This window comes from Phyllostomus hastatus, unplaced genomic scaffold, assembly GCF_019186645.2.
Source record: "Phyllostomus hastatus isolate PE091 unplaced genomic scaffold, TTU_PhHast_1.1 phas_scaffold_78, whole genome shotgun sequence".
NCBI lineage: Eukaryota > Metazoa > Chordata > Mammalia > Chiroptera > Phyllostomidae > Phyllostomus > Phyllostomus hastatus.
Window position 1 is genome coordinate 12,732,759 of NW_025334041.1, and position 16,153 is coordinate 12,748,911.

General features: G+C 48.6%; 1 protein-coding gene across 1 annotated transcript in view; it reads right to left on the reverse strand.

The window, feature by feature from the left end:
• SNX10 (sorting nexin 10) overlaps positions 1-14,886 on the reverse strand; it is a 57,293-nt gene extending 42,407 nt beyond the window's left edge. Inside the window, exon 1 of the mRNA XM_045828561.1 lies at positions 14,643-14,886. The gene's annotated coding sequence lies outside the window, so the exon portion shown is untranslated. The remainder of the gene's footprint in view (positions 1-14,642) is intronic.
• Positions 14,887-16,153: the final 1,267 nt, after the last annotated feature.

Consider the following 16,153-nt stretch of genomic DNA (forward strand, 5'->3'; position numbering starts at 1 on the left):
AAAGGACACCTCCAAAGTCATTTCTAAGTAACTTCAAAAGAACATGAATAATAACTCCTATTCAAGAAAAACAGTATTTACTTAAGTGGGTCACACAGTGGTCCCATTGCGCAGTGACTCATCCTCAACGCCATGCCAGTGTTCTCACCACCGGGCAGCACTCCGTGTTCCGACCGTGTGCCCGTTTCACCCGGCAGAATGGGATTGGAAAGAGATGCACAAAGCACAGCACCGGGAAGAGTCAATAATGTTGCAATAACTGCGTACGGTGCCAGCTGAGCACTTGGCATATTGGGGGGATGACTTTGTAAAGTGGATGACTGTCTGGCCACTCTGCTGTACACCTGAAGCAAGTACAAATGACATCGGAGGTGAACTGTAATTGAAAGATGAAATAAGTAGAGATGTGATGTCCCCAGGTCTCGAGGCTTCTGAATAGATGCACCCCGAGCAGCAGCGCTCCTCACTGTGGGGCGGGGGTAGAGCCACATCAGGAGGGCTGTTTCCAAACTACCACACGCAGCCCGGCCTTCGCTGGCCCCCGCCCCCCAGCAGTCCCGCTGTAGGATTCCGCCGCATCCCCCTCAAGATTGCTGATGCTAGGAAAGGTTTTGGAAGCCACTGTTCCAGGGCCCGTGTTTGCACACTCCTTTGTCCCTACTCTTCCGCACACTCACAGCGTCCAGCCGCCCTGCCCAGGTTCGTGCCGGAACTCCCACCTCGCGCCTTTCATGCCTCTTGTTCCCTCTGGCCTTCCTCCCACCTTCGCCACCCAACCCACCAAGGTGGCTCCTTCCCATCCTGCAGGTCTAGGCTTATACTTGTTGTGTTTTAATCCTCACCCAAGGGCATGTTTATCTGTTTATTGATTTGAGAGAGAGAGATGCAGAGAAACATTGATGTGAGAGAGAAACATGGATCAGGTGCCTTCAGTGCACGCCCCAACTGGGGATCAAAACGGCCACCTAGGTATGTGCCCTGACTGAGAATCGAACCCACGACCTTTGGTGTATGGGATGACGTTCCAACCAACTAAGTCACCCGGCCAGGGCCGGGTCTTGGTTCAAATGCCACCTCCTTAGAGAGGCCTTCGCTGACCACCCACTAAAGCAAACTCTCCTAATGAAGCTCTACCTACCCTCTCATTTTCTCTTTAGAATTGATCACAGTTTGTAGTATTTTCTTTGCTAATCTATTTTCTTGTTTATTGTCTGTCCTTTCAAAGTCCCATGAGGGCAGGGGCCTTGTCCAAATCATTCATACTTTATAACCATAGCACTTTGCGGAGTGCCTGGCATATAGTAGGTACTCGGTACATACTGGGTTGATTAAATTTGATTGTATTTGTCCCAGTTAATTTTCTCCACTTCTGCATCACCATCAAGTATCTAAGCAGCCCAGGCCTGGCTGGTGTGGCTCAGTGGATTGAGCACCAGCCTGCGAAACAAAGGGTTGCCGTTTGGATTCCCAGTCAGGGCACACGCCTGGGTTGCCGACCAGGTCCCCAGTAGGGGACGTGCGAGAGGCAACCACACACTGATGTCTCTGCCTCTCTTCCTCCCTTCCCCTCTCTCTAAAAATAAGTACCTAAGCAGCCCAGCCACGTGGGCTGGGAGGATGGGCACACAACCAACGCCTGCCTGCCCTGTCGGCCCGCCTCCTCCCGCTCATGGTTAACCACCTTCCTGTGAAAGAAGAAAGCGTGTAGCCAGTAAGAACCCAGAATGGAATGTCTTGAAGGCTACATGTCTTTCTCTATTGTTTCTATCTTTCCTCCTGACCTAACTCCACTGCACTGTGGAGGATGAGATTGAGGGACAGTGTTAAACTTATGCCTTTAATAATTGAAAATAGCAATCAGACTAAAAATAACTGATTGTTAACTATCTGCCAGACACAGTGAGAAGCCTGTAATATCATTGAGCTCACCTACTCCTCAAGAGAACGCCCCAGGCCAAGTGCTATTACCCCAATTGTACAAATACGGAAACAGTGCCCAAGGTCATGCAGCTGGTATGTGAGCCATAATCTGAGCCCAGGCGGCTCAACTCGAGAAAGCCCTCACTCTTAACAACCACACATCTAACACGGCATCCAAGCTGCCTCCTTTGAAACGTATGCTTGCAAGATAGCAACTAGTGGAGAATACCAGCCAGTGAATTGAGTTATTGATATCTCGAATGTCTCTGGGATGTGAGTGGGGGCAGAGTTCCATCTGTATATGAACCTGAGGACCAAGAGTCAAAGATCAGGAAATGACTTTCTCATGCTCGGAACGCAGGTGATACTGGGAGAAGCGCAGTGCATCCACTCACACGACAGACCTCTCCATGGTCTTCAGCTATAAAGGGTAACTACTGAGTAAGTAGACGATGATGACAAGTCAGCTCAGTGAGTAATCCCTGAGCACCTACTGTCTGACCGATCATTCTAGGTTTGCGGAGAGGTATGTTTTCACTGTAATACTCTCTGAGTTCTAAGACCTAAAGACGTCCAGACGAAGATATGACACGGTCACTTGTAACACAAAGCTGACTGGATGTGTCGAAGGAAACAACACTGATACCAGGGCTCCAGGAAGGAGAATGGCAGGCTTCACGGAAGGGGAGGCGGCTTGATGAGGCCTCAAAGTGTGTGTTAGGACAAGCAAAGAAAAGAGGACCAGCCTGGGGTGACTAAGGCGCACTACCACTTTTAGGAGGCTGAGGGGTCCAAGCCCCCAGGAGTAGAGGGCCTGTGTTGGCAGAGTACGACGAGGAGGTAAAGGGCTCCGGTGGGCACCACAGGATGGGGAAGTCCCTGACCGGAGAGAGGAGGAACTCAAGCGTCTGTCCTGTTGGAAGGCAGGGCTACAGAAGTGGACGCCTGACGCGACGGCAATGACTCCTCTGGTGGAGTCACAGGGGGGAGGGTGAAGTGACAGAAATCACAGGCCACAGGCCCCGTCAGGGGGCTGCTGGAATGCACCAGCTAGCAGAAGAGATCACGGACTCAAGCGGGGAGGGGGATGGAAAAGCGCACTGGGAAATAACAAGAAACAGAGCACAGAGGATTTGGGGGACAGCGAAACTATCCTGACTGGTATTATAATGGTGGGCGCGTGTCATACACTTGTCAAGATGTAGAGTGTACAACCCAACGAGTGAACTGTGATGGAAAGTGTGGGCTTTGGGTGATAATGATGTGTCGATGTAAGTTCACCAAGTGTAAGGACATATGTGCCACTCCGATGGCGGGGACCGGGGAGGGCAGGCAGGCGGTACATAAGATCTCCCCTCTGGGGGTGGGGGGCGTGGGGTAGAAGAGGGCAGAAGGGGGGTACATGGTGACGGAAGGAGACTTGGCTTGGGTGAACACACAATACAATATACAGGTGATGTGTTATAGAACTGTACACCTGACACCTACATAATTTTATTAACCAACGTCACCCCAATAAATGTAATCTAAAAGTTTTAAAAACGCATCCAGGCAGTTTTCTATATACAAAAACTTTTTTTAAAAAAAAGATCTTCCCTCCCTGTACTTTCCCTCAATTTTGCTGTGAACCTAAAACTGCTCTAAAAAGCAACAAATATAGCCCTGGCTGGTGTGGCTCAGTGGACTGAGAGACGGCCTACAAACCGAAAGGTTGCCTGTTCGATTCCCTGTCAGGGCACATGCCTGGGTTACAGGCCAGGTCCCCAGTCAGGGACTTGTAAGAGGCAACCACACATGATGTTTCTCTGGCACATCGATGTTTCTCTCCTCTCTTTCTCCCTCCCTTCCCCTCTGTTCAAAAATAAATAAATGAAATCTTTTTTAAAAAAGAAAAGTTGTTGCTATCCTATAAAAAAATCTTTAAAAACATTAAATATACATGTAGAAAAAGATGGGCACAGAACACAGGGGTGAAAAGGAAGTCCAGGATGACGCACGGGCAGGTGGCTGGCAGGAGACCGGAGTCACTGCAGAAGGAGGAAGTCGGAAAGGGTCAGTTTTTAGAGGCAGGAGGGAAAGAATGCGAACAAGCTGGGATGGGGTCAGACATCCACGCGGACCCGGTCCGCAGGCATCTGGAGAACAGTGTGAGGCTGAGGTGAAAAAAGGGTACAGGCATGCAAATCAGGGGCCAGAGTCAGCATGAAATGTTCCTCTTTGAAACTGAGTGATAAACGCTCTTTCAAAAAAGAAGGGCATTGCAACACACTGGAAAGAACAGCCTCCCACGAAGCTCGTGGCCTCGGTCGTGCAAGAGCTGCTGTTGGGGAGGTGATTTCAGTCGCTTGTGAGAACAGCCAACACCAGGAGTTGTGACCCACTGGTCAAGTGAAATCTGCACGCAGTGACATCAGTCCAGATACGGGGAACTGGCAAGTGACCTGGGGGTCAAGGGAGAAGAGAGATTTCCGTTTTGAGTAAGATTTTCGGTTTTTAGAATGAGCAGGAGGAACGCAGTGAATGGGAAAGGCAGTACAGTTTTTCCTTGCTGAACAGCCTAAATGTGAATTTTTATTCTGCCCTTCACCAAGGGAAATTACTTACCTGCTCTGTGCCTCAGTGTCCCCATCGGTAAAAAGGGGATGACTGCCTACTCCATGGATCTGCTGCAACGATCAAATGAGCGAATATGGAGGCGTGTGCCTGGAGCTCACGGTCAAGGTCACTATCCCTTATCTGTTCTAGACTTTCCCAAGAGCCCCAAGGGGGAAACTGCTGAAGGCTCTTCCTCAGGATCACAGAGCACATACTCCTTTTTAAACATTTTTTTTTTCTCTTCAAGTATCTGTTTTGTCAGATAGGACTGTAATATTTGCAGGAGCAGAATGTCTTGAATCTTGATGCTCTGAAACTCAGCCTACACATGGGAAGCACACGCCTTGGCCTTTCCTCTGCAGTAAATCATTTACCCAGGGGTGTCCCCTGCCTGGCCTTGACCCAAAAAGGCTAAGGTAAGACATTAGGAAAGTCCTTTTAAAAGTAAATAAATGCCAACATGATTATTCCTTAAACTACTTGCCTGAAGTACTGACTTTAATCCAAGGGCATTTGACATATGTTATTTACAGACTCAGTTTAGCAAAATTCTCCGAACAGAGGTCACGGTTTCTCAATGTTGCCCAATCATCAGGAAAATGAGCTGATAGGAAAAGCCAGCATCCGGTCTACACTTCCTTGTAAATCATTAAATTGATTTCCTGCATTTCCACGTGCATTTGAGCAGAAGGAGCCCAGATCTCAGGGCCTGAGCATCACAGACAGCTGATGGAAAGGCTCCAGTCTCCTGCTCCGAGACACCAGAGCCCAGCGCTACGGTGACACCACCCCCCAACCCAGGCAGGGCCCGGGGTGCTGCAGGAACAACCACCTTCTCCAAGCCCTTCCAAACACCGCTCTACAGTAAGAAGGGCTGCTATGTCAGTAAGAAAGGAGAAGGTAATCATCACGTAACAGCAAACTCTTTTGCATGTGTTTGTATTTATAGTAATTTCTAAGGAGTATAAGTTTCCTACATACAAAGGCCCTTGTCCTGCTCTGCACTTTGAACCCTCTTGGGTCTGTAAGTTTGAGAGGGAACTGGGAAGAGCCATAGCCCTGGAGGGAAGACTGGAGCTCATGGGAAAGTGAGGACCGGGGTGGGGGAGATTAAGAGGCAGAGAGAGGGACCCAGAAGACCCACGAGACACAGTAGAAGGTCAAGAGCCCCACAAGATGACATCTCCACTAACTTAGGAAACTCTGCTGAACCAGCAAAGCATGCGGCAGGGTACATTTCTCCATCAGTATGTCAGGGCTGACACCAAGATGAAACAGAAACAGCCTGTGAGCTTTAAAAGATTACTCCGGCTGCCTTCGGGTAATTGGATTGGAGGGGAGGGAGCAAGATGGAGTGAGAGAGACTGGATCAGAAGCTAATGTGAAAGTACGTGACAGCAGCTTGAGCTACGGACGTGAGGGGGTGGATAGACAGACCGGGGCAATCAGCCAGGACCTTGAGATGGCTCAGGTGTGGGGTGAAGATGAGAAATGGTGCCTATGCTCCCGGCCTGGACAAATGAGCGGATGGCAGTAAGAATTTATTCTGATGGGGAAGGTCGGAGGAGACTGTGTTGGGAGTGGGGAGCAGCAGAGGAATCACCAAGAAGCTACAGAAGAAGTTCAAGTTTCTGAGCCTGCTTCTGCATGGACCACCTCAGTGGTCCTGTACCTCATTTTGCATTTACAATGCTGTGGTTTTTTCTCCAAGAGGACCTCAAATTGTCCAAGTGTTACCCCACAAAACCAGATAGGAGATGATCAACAGTGTTGGGCCCGTAAATGTAAGCTATCTGTGACACATTCAAGGAGCCACGGTCAAATTCAATGTGAAATGTATAAACCTGGGGCTCATGAAAGAGCCGGACATCTGCAGCAAGAAATTAGTGTTTAAAGTCAGAGAAACGAAGAACACCAGCAAGTCCAGTGTTGGTTACTGCATCTGGATCACCTGGCAATTAAGACACAGGTTCCCAGGTCTCACCCTAGACCTATCAGAGTATCTGGGAAGTGAGGTCCAGCAATCTGCTTTAACAAGATGCCCCGAGAGTTCTTATGCACAAAAATGTTTGAAAACGCCCTGGCTGGCATAGCTCAGTGGATTGAGCGCGGGCTGCGAACCAAAGCATCACAGGTTCGATTCCCAGTCAGGGCACATGCCTGGGTTGCAGGCCACAGCCCCCAGCAACTGCACATTGATGTTTCTCTCTCTCTCTCTCTTTCTCCCTCCTTTCCCTCTCTAAAAATAAATAAATAAAATCTTAAAAAAATAATAAAATAAAACCCCAAAATGCAAAAAAAAAAAAAGTGGAAGATAAAAAAAAATGTTTGAAAACTATAGATCTAGTTGGACAGTGCAGAGAAATGGAAGAGGACCCCGGACCGGCCCCGAGGAGCTGCCGATTAGAGTGGATGGAGGAGAGGGGAGGCAGGGGCTGGGGAAGGGACAGCGCGAAGCAGCCAGAGAAGCAGAGGAAAGCTGAGGAGTCCGGTGTCGGAGGGGGGCCCTGACAGACCGGATTAGCGCAGTTGGGTGAGCACTTAAATGGCATCGGGGCCAGGCCAGCCGTTCTGAGCCAAATGCAGGCCCAAGATGTCAATATCGGAAGACCCTGAACTCAGTCCCTTCCCCAAACACACCAAACGTATGCTACATAGAGAGGAATTCCTTCTCGGGGGGAAAACCCTGAGAAATCCCACGGAGGCACAGAGGAGGGGCCTAGAGACCTTGCTGCCCCTGGGGGAGGAGGAGGAGGGCAACTTTGGGCTCTACAGTCCACGCTGTTGCCTCTGGAGTGGCTGTGTCATCCTTACAACAGGCCCCCATTGTCAGTGCTAACTTTAGAGGGGTCTCTCTTCCTGGTAACCAGCAACAGCCAAAGCACAAAGGGATGCATTAGCAAGAACACTGTAAATCTTGGGGGGAGGGGGGAACAAAAGCAATAAACCTTCTCAAATCCTTAGGAACCCGCCACCAACAATGCATTTGAACTCCCATAGCTGATTTTAGCTGAGGAGAATCCAAATCAAAATGTTACTCCCATCCCCCTTCCTTTAGGGTTCTAGCTCTCTCTCTCTCCATCTGTCTCATTTCTGAGACTACCAGAAACAGATTCTGCCCAGAGATGGCAACACTGGGCTTGAGGGGGTCAGGGCTCCAGGCCCAGCCCTGTGGGTGTGCAGCAAAAGTGGTCACGGGAACCGGGGAGCAGGGAGCCCCGGAAGCCCAGGCGTCCTCTGGACGTGCTGGTGAAAACAAGGGTAAGGGCATGCCCACAGCAAGATGAGTAAGCAATCCCACGAGGACCCCGCCGTACTGCGTGGACCGACGAACTGGAGTTGTGCTGTGCTTCAGAGAGAAGCTGTGCCAGGCTGTGACACGGAGGCTGCCTGCAGAGGCAGCGTGAGAGAGGGAGGGAGGCCATCTGAACGCAAAGGGTGGTGCTAACGTGGGGTTCCCCTCGGGGTGGGGGGGGGCTGTCGAAGAAGCAGCTCACACTGTCCCTGCAGGAGTCGGCACGGGCAGGACCTGTCTCCTGCATGCAAAGGAGGCGGCTCTCCAGGCCACGTCACACTGATGACAGCTGTCCAGAGTTCTAGTCCCATGAGGCCTGACTTGTGACTTTCCACATTTTCTCTGATGCCTGGGGAACTTTGGCCAAAAGCTGCGGGGGCTTTAGTGGAACCAGGGAAGCGGAAAGAGGCACAAAGGAGGAAAAGGCACTCCTGTGCTAGGAAATGGGCAAGGGGGTTGGGACACAGAAAAAGAAAATAACTTTGTGCCACTGATCTCAGAGCTGAAATGTTCTGAAGTTTCCCATCTACCGCATGGTTTTTTGTAAGTAACCAAGAAAAAGCCCCAGTTGCCTGTAATGTAAGTGAACAAATTTATGATAACCCAACCCCACATTTACAGCCATTTATAATCTTCATGGCATAGGTTTGAGGCTCAGAAGTGGCGCCCTCAGAATCCTGGAGTTAATAAGGTACTTAACATGACTTAAAACTTTTCCCCTTAAGCATTTCATCAGAGAGAACACCATCTTGGCCCTAAAAGCTAACACAGTGGTGAGAATCTTAAAACAGGGCCCTGGGAAAAAAAATGTGGGTTCACATCGTGAACTATGTCTAGACAGCAGAAAATGGCTGCACTGATTCTTGTTTCGCAGGACCCAATGACACGATGTCAGTCCAAGCGCCCCGGGCAGCGTGCCGTGCGTGGGGAGTCCTGCAGAGGTGTCGGTCCCCATCTCCTTCCCAAAATGTGCCATTGTGCCAAACGTATAAGACGTTCCCGGAAACGAGTCAGGAAGCTTCATCACACACCTGGGCTCAGGACTGGTCCTAAGGTGCAGTCGGTCTTGTCCGTGGGTGTCCCCCTTTCATCGCCCTCACCCCTTTTCTGTTCTTCCACCTCCGGGAACCCGGGGCACCCTAACAGAGGGGCCCATTCTTAATCAGAAAGGGGTTCCAGACTCCCCTTTCATACTGTCCTAAAGTATCCAGGCTGCCTGGGGAGGAAAAAAAATCAAGGACATCTACTAACGTAGTTCATTGTGAGTTCTGCTGGTAATGAGATGTATTTGTTCTTCCATTTTTAAGAGAAAGCTTATTTAGAAAGTTACAGAAGTAGTAGGAGTGAGCCAGCTGAGCTGTGTAGGCTCTGGTAACAAGTTACAGAGGCAGAGAAGGTCCCTTGGGGCTGAGGAGAGAGGAAGGCAAAGGGACAGGGGAAACGGAAAGCAGACTGAGCCATATTTTTTGAGTGCAGGAGAATATATGTTTTTTTTAACTTGTTTTTCTTGTATTGATTCTAGAGAGGGGGGTAGGGAGGGAGAAAGAGAGTGAGAAACATCAATGTAAGAGAGAAACATCAATCAGTTGCCTCCTGCACTGCACTGGGGGACTGAACCTGTAATCCCAGCAGGTGTTCTAACAGGGAATTGAACCGGCAACCTTTCGGTTTGCAGGATAACACCCAACTAACTGAGCCACACTGGCCAGGGATATAGTGTGTGTTTCTAATGGCACAGGTAGAGTATATAAGATCTTCACTGTCAAAGTCAGAAAGCCCAGGTTAGACGTTTACTGGAGGGAGGGAAAATGCTGGGAAAACACCAGTGCAAGGGTAGCAGAACTAGTTTTGCACTGCACGGAGAAAATAAAACTAAATTGGGAGAGATGAACGCTAATTTTTTAAACCCTTAACAACCACATAATGTAGAGTAAAGCGACCTCTGGATTGAGCAATTACCTTGCTATATCACACTCCTGCCTGCAGGCGTGGAGGCTGGGGCAAATCTTTGGAAAACGTAGCAGGAAAGGCAGCTGGGACTACCCACCTGGAAACCTGGAGGACTGGGTCTTCCACACAGGAGAGACATCCCCCATCCAGGCATTTTGTCATTGTAAGTCATTTTGGTCATTTTTTTATCACAGGTATCCTTAAGTATTGCATTTTCTAGAACTACATATCCACTATTCTTTAAAATAAGAATTTTGTTATTTTGGTAGCTTTTCTATAAGTTTACATTTATTTCAAAATTGAAGTTTGAAAAAATAGGCATCTACCATCCTGGCTGGTGTGGCTCAGTGGACTGAGCGGAGGCCCGAGCACCAGCAGGTTGCTGGTTTGATTCCTGGTCGGGACACAAACCTGGGTTGTGGGCCAGGTCCCCAGTTGGGGGAATGTGAGAGGCAATGAATTGATGTTCCTCTCCCTCTCTTTCTCCCTCCTTTCTCCTCTCCCTAAAAGTAAGTAAATTTTTAAATATGTTTTCTAAAAAATAGGCATCTATTATTTATTTTTAAAAATTAGATCATTATATAGTTACTGTTCTGCAAGTTGCTTTTATTAGTTCAATATATAATGGGCATTCTCCATGTCAGCTCATTTATAGCAACTTCCTACTTTATTCAGGTAGGTAAGTATTTCTGAGCAATAAAGTCCTAGGAATGGGAATGATGCCTCAGAGGGAATGCACAATTTTTAATGTTCTAAACACTGCCAAAGGGCCTTTCCAAAATGCCGTACCAGCGTACACTCCCCACAAAATATACGGTGACAATCTATTTTCCCACACCCTCACCAACACCGGATGTTATTAGCCTAACCAAAAAGTATTTCGTTTGAATTTTAAAATGTCTCGCCAAAAACTTTCCAAACAGCACAATTCTACCAAGAGGCCTGAAGGGCCTCCTTGTGCCTCAACCAACGCATGTTCCCCATCTCCTGCCCAGACAATTTTTAACCTCCCGGCTCGTACCCTTCAGAGCTGTGGACTCTCATCCTAAATCGTAGTAGAGTGGTTCTGCCAACAGGATGTCATGCCAAAGGATGTTGTACTTGGATGGGCGCCTCCTCTGCGCTGGTCTCTCATACAGTGCGGCGGCCCAGCGAGAGGACCAGGAGTCTTCTGGCATTTCCTAATTGATCCACCTGGCACCACTTATTCCCAAGGGAAATATTGGATGTGATGGAAAGAATATGAGACCGGAGGGCCAGACACCTGAGTTGTAGTCCCTGTTCTACTTCTAACTGGCTGCAGAGTTCAGATTAAGTTATTCTGCCTCTCCATTACGCCTCAGTTGCCTCATTTAAAAAACGAGGTTATTAGAATGGAATAGCCATTACTAACCTTTCTTTCTACCATGGGTGACCCCTTAAGAATCTAGAGTAAGTTCTGGCTTCTCTACCCCAGAATAATGCCCCTTTACACATGGGTAGTGAAAACGTACATCTTTCAGGGGGTTCACAGACTCCCTAAAGCCTGTCTCTGTATTTCCAGAGTGAAGATCAACGGGGCCTACCACAAGGTTTTTAAAAGAACAGAGAATACAGCAGAAATGTATACAGAATCACAAACTCAATACGCAAAGTTGAATCATTTACAGAATTAAAAGCATCTCTTCTGCAGAGACTGGGAGGAGGGACCGGTGACTAAGGAAAAATAAGTGGAAATGCCAATTAAGAGTTGTCCTTGACTGAGGCTGGGCTAAGCAAGCCCCTTGCCAATATTCACGGGGCAGTGGCTGAGGGTACCCTCTCCAAGACCAGACTGCCCAGTTTCAATCTTGGTTCCGTCATTTACTGTTTGTCTGACTTAGGCTCTGTGCCTCAGTTTCTTCACCTGTAAAGTAAAGGCAGGAGGCTAAAAAGAGTACTCATCTCAAGTATCGTTACTATACATAGGGTAGTGGAAACGGGGCCTGGCACACACTAAGCCCTAAGTAAGTATTAGCTTTTAGAGAAATCTGGAACACATTTGCTGGGCGGTTAAAAGTGTGAGCTGAAGAGTTCAGGGGAGCAAACATCATGATGCCTTAGTTTCCCCAGTTTAAACAGAAGCTTCATAAGTTTCTTGTGAGGGTCAATGAGCCTGCCACTTAAAAACTCTTCACAATGCCTAGCGTACCACAAGTGTTCAATACATTGCAGCTATTGTTATTAACCGTCCTGGGGGACGAGGATTATCGTGACCTAAAGTTATTTCTGGATAAAAGATAAATCAGACTTAGGTTAAGTGCCCTGCTGATAGCCCCTCAGCTAGCAAATGACTGTGCCAACATTTCAGCCCTGCTGAGCCTGAAACCAATAGTTGTAACCACGACCAACACAACCGCCCATTTGAACAGGGCTTCGAGAACAAAAAGGTGATTATCACCTACTGGGTGACTCAGAGAAAGAAAGAGGCGGTGATAACAGTCGGAACTCCAGAGTATTCTCCAGGGCCGTCATGACTTTGGCCCAACGCCAAAGGGCATTGCCCCTAATTGGCATTTTCACTTATTTGGCCACTCTTAGAAATGAAAGACTGCACAGGCTGGACCTTGCCCTTCACCAGGAGTTGTTAAACCACAGCGCAAATGAGAAAAACAAGCCACTTCCCAAAACAACTTACCTAACTAACCAAGTGAAACCTTCAAAATGAAAGTAGACGTAAGTCTGAAGGCTGAGGACAGATATCAAGAGTGCTCCAAAATCATACCCAACTGCTGCTTTAGAACACAAACATTAGTCTTTAATTCATATACTTTTATTCGAAAAAGAACGGTGTTTATTTCTAACTCTGTTCTTTGGATACCAAGGTCCAGGACGACTTCGCATAAGTAAAACAAGAGGAGTTCACACCACAGCCCGGCGCAGTGGGGAGATAAGCAGGGTGTGCCGGTCAAGGAAGCCCTGGTTATCACCCCAATAAATTCAATAAAAAGTGAAATAGAGAGAGCCCTGATGGGGAGCATGTCCCCTGGACGGGTCCCTACTCTTCTGACACCAGTTTCCTCACCTCAGTGAAACAGTAACCTCAAAAACGAACATGAAATAGAAGGGCAGAAGAAACAGCATGATCCCCTTAAAGACAAGTCAGTGCTAAATATGTTACTTCATATCATCATATATTTACTTCTGGATATACTTTATTTTTATATCTTTATTCAAAGCAGCCCCATGCCTTAAAAATTTTTAAAAAGCCAAAGGAATAGGCGTCCTTGGAAGCAGTGGCAGAAGCAGTGGGAGAGCCTCACCTCACCTCTATGCCCGGACTGAGGCGCCCCAGCCAAGCGTGGTCAATGGGTGGAGAAGTCAGTTGTCCCTAGTGGCTTCCACATCACCCCCTCTGGCCCAGGGGAATAAAGGGAGTTTGTACGTCCCAAGCCTACACCCACCTCACACCCCGAAAAAGGTGGGGAGAACCCCGCAACAGGAGTCGGCGGCCCACAGGAATCTAGGCCTGTTTCTACCCCATCTGGCTGCAGGAGTCCCCAGCCGGGGCCTTAATTACCCTGTCCCCAAAATGAATGGTTTGAATGAGATCACATGAAAGCCTCCTACCTGCTCTAACTGTCTAATTCCATTATCCTTACATGTAAACGTGTCTTGACGAAATAAAAGCCTTTCATTTTGTTTAAAAAAGAGAGAACAGGCCCAAAATGGGGTCACTTATACTAATCCCCTTATAATAATTTACGTATTTATTTTTGTAATCCTCACCCAAGGATATGTTTTTTATTGATTTTAGAGAGAGAGGCGGGGGAGGAGGGGGAAACTGATGTAAGAAACATCGATCCATTGCCTCCCACAAGTACCCCGACCAGATATCAAGCCAATAATCTAGATATGTGCCCTGAGCAGGGATCAAACCCAAAACCTTTTGGTGTCCGAGTTGACACTCCAACCAAGTGAGCCACTGGCCAGGGCGACAACACCTAATGTAATTATAGTTTCAGCCGCTACCAGGAGTAGAATCTTACATCAGTCAATCTGGAATTCCCTAGTCAGTACTAGTGAGGAAATCTGCTTGACAGACCCTTCCCTTCCCCTAAGGAAGGTGACCTTCCCACAACCAATCCGATTTTTGCAACTATAACTTCCACGTCCGCTCCCTTCTGCCTACAAAAGTCTTCCATTTTGTACAGCTCCTGGGAGCTCCCTCCTATCTGCTACATGGAATGCTGCCTCATTCATGAATCAGTGAATAAAGTCAATAAGATCTTTAAAATGTACTCAGTTGAATTTTTTTCACCCTTGCAAGCAGGACATGTTGCTCTGAGTCCCGTGACCATTCCCCTCAATTACCCGTGGATAATCTTAACCCAAGCATGATGCATCAGAACTGAAAAACAGGCTGTTGCTCTCCGCTGGCACCAAACCTGGTTCTCGGCCAACGTGGATTTTCTCTCAATCCCACAATTCCACGAAAAAATACCCTGCTACCCTCCCAGTGTCTAAACCCAAAGCTACCCTTTCATGAATCTGAAACAACAAACAAACACCCAACCCGGCCTGGTGTAAGGTGCCACAGCACTTTTTCTGGCATCCAGGATTCCACTTCAATCCCATCCTCTCCTCTTTTAAGCCGCGAAGCCCTGGATCAATGCGTTCCGCGCCCTCCCCTGGCAAACGCCCATGTCTTCCTCCCCTGCACACCTCAGATGGAGAGGAGACACTTCCCCCGCTCCTAACCCAGAGGACCCAAACCTCTTCCCACACCGCGGCGAGCGGCACCTGGACGCACCGGGAAGAGCCCCACGCCTCTGGAAAGCCAATGACAGGCGACTCGCCCCCCGGCTGTGGTCCCCACCCTGCGGCGCGGGGAGGCCGGGCCGGCACCTCTACTGTCACTTACGCGCGGCAGCTCCAGGCAGGGAGGCAGGCGAGGGCCCGCGGGCAGCCGACTTTGCCGACTCAAAGGCGCAGCAGCGGCGGTGGCGAGCAGCCGGGAGCGCACCCGAGCGCAGCCCCGCGCTCCCCACGCACGTAGCGGTCCCGCGCCCGCGCTCGGGGCTCTCCGCCCGGCCACCGGCTTCCGCTGTCTGGGCTGCGGCCACCGCACCGCCCAGCCCAGGTGCGGCTTCTGGTCGCCGGCCCCGCCCCGCCCTCCTGCCCGCCCGCGGGAGAAGAGGCGGACTCTCGGCCAGCTAGGCTGCGGCAAGCGGTGCAGCCGCCGGGGGGCGCCGGCGCTCCGGACCCCGGATTCCACCTCCCGTGTCCCTAAAATCAGACTAGGGAGAAAACACCCCAGCTTGCCTGGAATGCTGAGGTTTAAGATGTGTGCAAGTGGCATCCTTTGGAATCACCACTGGTAAGCCGCCTGGAGCTTGCTAACCCCGCCCCCTTAATTATGGAGAGAATTTTATGACCTGGGAGAGGGATGGTTAGATTCTATGATAAACAAGAATGATAGAATGTTAACGGTGGAGTCTAGGTGTAGAGCATATAGGTGTGCCCTATAATAGTCTTTCAACTTTTCTGTTGGTTTAAAATCCTTCATAATAAAACTTTTGGAGAAAATAAAGGAGAATCATCAGGGAGCCTGAATTAGTAAACGATTCCGCAAATGGCCCCTTGGGCTGTGTCTGACCCATCCGTTTGCACAGAAAATAAATGGCTATGTTACTGGGTTATGTATTTACTATATATACTCTTTATCATTATTTTTTAATATTTCATTTATTTTTACACAGAGGGGAAGGGCGGGGGAAAGAGAGGGAGAGAAGCATCAATGTGTGGTTGCCTCTCCAACATCTCCAGTATACTGGGGACCTGTCCTGCAATCCAGGCATGTGCCCTGACTGGGAATCCGATTAGCTACCTTTTAGTTCGCAGGCCAGTGCTCAATCCACTGATCCACACCAGCCAGGGCTCTTTAATATTATTTTTAATGTGTTCTTTCTACTTATTAAAAAAGTTTGCTGTAAAACCATATGCTATGTTGCCTGCAGCGGCCTCATACATCTGATTTTCTCTCGTACTTGATTTAAACTGGTGTTTTTTGCACAGCAACCTGCAATACAGGCTTGTAGCCTTGGAGCAATAGCATATACCATATAGCAAAGGTGTGTACCAGGTTACACCAGCTAGGTTTGTCTAAGTACACTAGGATATTTACACAACTATGAAAACACAGAATGACATGTTTATCAGAATGCATTCCTGTCATTTAGTGACTTTCGCCCATAACCACTGAAATTGCTAGTTAGTGACTACATGGCAGAATAAATGTAGCCTAATATTTAATTTTTCAAGCATGAGGTTTCTCCTTAAATATTGCTGTCTGCCTGTCAATTATCATTAAGGACCATTCCAGGCCCATCTGAGAAATGGGGACAATAAGAAGAGCACCAGCCTCACAGGGTT